A 5,000-nucleotide genomic window follows, 5' to 3' on the forward strand; every position below is an offset into this window, starting at 1 on the left:
TGTTAGCCATCTCAATCGACGATCGGAGGGCAATTAGCGAAGCCGTCAACATATCCGCCGGCCTGAGCCCTAGGCGTTTAAGATTTTCTCTTGTTTTGCTGGGCATTGCTCCTCGGCATCCCACTACTACAGGCACAACTTCAGCAAACTTTGCATTTAATTTATTTTTAATAATTTCGGCTGCTTCCTTGTATTTATTTATCTTGCTTTTATATGCATTCTGCAGATTTTCCTTATCTTCGTACCGAACCGTCACGTCCACGACGAGGATCCTTTCATGGTCTTTAATAACCATATCAGGTTTCCTCATCTCGCCGTGGACGTTGACGGTCGGTTCTTCGAAGACAGCCCATTCTTTTGGTAACTTCTCTATTATTAATTTACATATTTCATTGTGCCTTTTTATTCTTTTAGCCTTTGTATGAATACAATTGCCCAGCACATGGCCCAGGGTCTCAGCCTGAACGTCGCAACGTCTGCACATATAATTTATATTATTATTCGCTCTTCTAAGAGCGACTCTGGTTCCAAATGTATTTGTTCTTAGCTTAAGTGCGTCTAGATATCTTGACGGCTTCAAGAGCTCCGGTCTGTACAGCCACTGATTGCCAATTTTGTCAGAAAAGAACTCTTTAATGCCTTGTCCTTGGGAGACGAGCAGTCTCCACTTTTCTGTGTCCTTCTTTCGAAGGGCCTTCCGCGCATCCTCGATGTTTTCGCTATTAGTGGGCCATTGAAGCCCTACTGACTCTGCGTACTTTTTGATTACTGCCTCCTGCCTCATATATGCTGCGCGTACCGCTGCATCATCGGAATTGCTCATTTTCAATGCATTCCTCAGCTTGGCTAACTTTGTTATATTCGCCACCCTCTGGACACCCAGACCGCCATGGCTTTTACTTGTGTAAATAATTCCATCCGTCGTAGACGGATGGAGGTGGAGGATTTCTTTAATTTCTTGCTTAATGCCATGGTCTATCTGGTCTAAAGTGCCCAGAGGCGGCGGATTAGCCACCAGTTTATGAATATACCTAGGCAGGAGGTATGTACGAATTAAATTGATCTTCTGATGAGGCTTAAGCCTCATCTTTTTGACGCACTTTACTGCGTCTATTATTTCTTTGATCGAGGTGCGCCGAAGGCCCCTCCAAGGATCCATAGTGGCTCCAAGATATTTAATTAAATGTTCGGGGTCAGCATATGGAACAGCCTGCTGCCCCATCATCAGCTCCGGATCTTTTAAATGCCATGTTTTGTTAGCGCTGACGACCTGGAATGTTTGGCACTTCTCGACCGCCACTTTCATACTCAATCTGTCGAGATACTTGTATAATTTATCGTTTTGCCTTTGCGCTTCTTCTTTGTTCTTTGCTAGAAGTACCAGGTCGTCAGCAAACGCTAAGATGGAGACCTTCTCGTCCCCCAATGGAATGCCCTCCGTCGTCTCGTCAAGAACCCCTATTATGGGGTCGATTGTTAAATTAAATAAAAGCGGAGACAATGGATCTCCCTGCTTAACACCTCGAAGTAAGTCTATCTCTAGACTTTCGCCCCCTTTACACGTTATTACGGTTTTAATGTTTTTATACATATTTTCTACGTACTGGCAGGCCGCAATAGGAACCCCTTTAAGCGCTAAGCTGGCGCCTAGCATGCTATGGGGAACTGTGTCAAATGCCTTCGATATGTCGACTACAGTTATAATTCCACCTTGCTTTTCTTTCATATTAGACAGGGCACTGCTTAAAATGGCTATGTTGTTTTTGCAGCCGTCTTCTCTAGTGAAACCCTTCTGCCTTATGTGCTGCTTTACACAGCCTCTAAGTCTTTTATCAATCATTGCCGAGAACAGTCTGCCAAGAAGAGAGCCAATGGTAATTGGCCTCCAATTGGCAGCCTGTTCCACGCTCTTCCCAGGTTTAGGAATGAGCGTGGTCCGGTTCAACTTCCATTGAACCGGATAGATTCGGCTCATCAACAGAAGGTTACATATTTTAGCTAAAATATGCAGTGCTCCGTCTTGACGGAGGTGGATCTTTTTGATACCGTCAATTCCTGGCGCTGTTGAGTTTTTAATCTTTTTAAATTTATCCACCAGTTCACCCATAGCAACTGGCGACCATACTCGTTCCATTGTATAAGTTTCAGTATTCTTTCTTATATTGGGCGTAACATGGGGTCCTGCCGTCCCCCATAGATCCTTGTACAGTGGACCTACTTCGAGTTTGCTAGGAGGCTCCATTGCCTCTTTGTCATCAATACTTTTACCCATTATTGCTAGATCTAGGAGCTTTCTCGGGCATCTCCTGTACAACTCCTGGTGTCTAGCATATTCATATCTTTTATATTTTGTTTTCTTACTGGCTCTATTTCCCTCAGTTCTAGAGCCATTCCTGCTGCTGTCTTTATTTTCCTGAACGCCTTCTTTTAGCAGCTCTGTAAATTTCTGTATTATGGCGTTCACCTCTGTTTCATCGACCACCGACTCGCCAGCCAGCTCTCCAATCTTTCTTTCTATTACTTTGAATTTGTTATTGTCATCAAGCTGGTTGGCGTGTAAGCTCTCTCGCAAGAGCTCCTTCCATTGAATATATTCATGCTCTATATAAATATCATCATCGAGCTCTTCGGTGGCCGATTCATACACCGAGCTGTCGGAATCCTCGCCCGAGGAAGCTCCCAGCCCAGCTGTTGCTTCCTCCCTCCTGACGGGCAAGAGCCTCCTTTTATCGCTAATTTGTTTGACCGTTTTACTCGGCAGGAATTGCTGTATCGCTTTGTTCGGCTGCGATACGTTCTTAAATCTTTCATTTAATGTAATTAAGAGGTCCACCTCCTCTTGTGACCAGGCCGAGGCTCGATTGCCTGGTCTATTCCTGCCTTGACTCGTACTAGCTTCCGCCCTTTTTATATTTCTAATTTCTGGGTGCCTATGTCTCTCATGGGTTGATAACCCACGCCGCGAGCCGAAGACAGCCCCACAGGCGCCGCATTCTATCCCGGAGTTGCTCTGTTGTGCGCTTCCTTTACATTTTGGAATGTGGCACCGACAGCCGTGGAGCCGCTCGAACTCCTTATGGCATACGGCGCACCTCCACCTTACTGACACTCGCGGGTGTTGCTCTTTCATATGTGTATCGAATGCGGCCTCCTGCAGGAATCCCCGGCTCACGCCGTTTGCTGCACAAATTTGACACATAACATGCCCGTCAAAAGGGAGGTCCAAACATACACCGTACTCGTTAGCCATTGACATGCCAGGTCCATCACCAGTGGCCCTCCTATCCACAGCGGACAAGTCCGCCACAGAGGCCCCAGGGCCGGGGACCTCTGTGTCCGAGGCATCTCCATCTACTCCCGCCATTTTTATTACTAAAATTAAAGCCTGTGCGTCAAACCCAGTCCGTCACCATACCACAGCCTAATTCAAGCCTGGTCATCGTAACCGGTGCACTTGCCACGAGGAACGGCCAACCCGCAACCGGCAGATTATGTCTTTCGCCCCTATTACCCCGACACTCGGATTCGCATGGCAAGATGTTAGTGCCAGTAGCGTTGAGTGAGACCTCGAGTTGCCAGATGGTCGGGCAAGAGGTCTCCAAAACCGGGCTGTCACCCGGGGCCCCAAATATCTACCGGAGTCATAAAAAAAGCCGCTGACACATGGGTTTTAGCCCAAGTGCCAGCGGCGTATTGGTTTCTCCGGGGTCATAAAAAAAGCCGCCGACACCCGGTAAACCGGATGCCAGCGGCTTCAAGTATTTAATTGCTCGAGGTCTCACTTGAATGGTAAACCACTCAAACTTTCTAACGCTCGAGATCCGAGCGTCGGCGGCGTGCAGTCAAACAGACTGCAGATGTTTAGGTGGGCACTAAGTACCCTTAAATTAAACTATCACCACTACTCACCAGGTTAGCCATCTGCCGGCTGCTAAGCAGATCGCTCCTCAGCTCGGAAGGTGGGGTCGCCACTCCCCAACGGTGTGCACCATCACCGCTCCGTGCCTTAGAAGAGTCATAGTTACTCCCGCCGTTTACCCGCGCTTTTTTGAATTTCTTCACGTTGACATTCAGAGCACTGGGCAGAAATCACATTGCGTCAACACCCTTGGGGGCCATCGCAATGCTTTGTTTTAATTAGACAGTCGGATTCCCCTAGTCCGTGCCAGTTCTGAGCTGAGCGTTGAATGGCGGCCGAAGAGGACGACAGCTACGGCGAACCGCCGCTGAAGCCTCGCAGCAAAGAAGATCCGTGGGAGGCCAAGGCACGGGACCGAGCTCGGATTCCGGGTTACGCATGCACGAGGCAGCGGCCCGTTCAGCTCGCCCAGGCCCGGCACGTCAGCCAAACCCACTTCCCGACCAAGCCCGACACGCCCCGCTCCTCAGAGCCAATCCTTATTCCGAAGTTACGGATCCAATTTGCCGACTTCCCTTACCTACATTAATCTATCGACTAGAGGCTCTTCACCTTGGAGACCTGCTGCGGATATGGGTACGAACCGGCGCGACACCTCCACGTGGCCCTCTCCTGGATTTTCAAGGTCCGAGGGGAAGATGCGGACACCGCCGCAACTGCGGTGCTCTTCGCGTTCCAAACCCTATCTCCCTGCTAGAGGTTTCCAGGGAACTCGAACGCTTATACAGAAAAGAAAACTCTCCCCGCATCTCCCGACGGCGTCTCCAGGTCATTTTGGGTTACCCCGACGAACACTCTTATGAGGGCCCGGATTGGTATACGGTTCCGCTGCCGGGTTCCGGAATAGGAACCGGATTCCCTTTCGCCCAATGGGTGTGTGTCTTTCGCTCACTTTTGTTTGTTTGTTCCTTCGAGATTGTTGCTTTTAGTACACCACATTTACGTAAGATTTCTCTTAGGGCTTAGGATCGACTGACTCGTGTGCAACGGCTGTTCACACGAAACCCTTCTCCACATCAGTCCTCCAGGTCCTCGCTGGAGTATTTGCTACTACCACCAAGATCTGCACCGACGGCGGCTC

The 5,000-nt window shown here is 48.9% G+C and overlaps 1 pseudogene; it reads right to left on the reverse strand.

Moving 5' to 3' along the window:
• Positions 1 to 5,000, reverse strand: part of LOC143432318 (large subunit ribosomal RNA) — an 8,724-nt pseudogene that overhangs the window by 1,933 nt on the left and 1,791 nt on the right.

This window comes from Xylocopa sonorina, unplaced genomic scaffold (genome assembly GCF_050948175.1).
Source record: "Xylocopa sonorina isolate GNS202 unplaced genomic scaffold, iyXylSono1_principal scaffold0079, whole genome shotgun sequence".
NCBI lineage: Eukaryota > Metazoa > Arthropoda > Insecta > Hymenoptera > Apidae > Xylocopa > Xylocopa sonorina.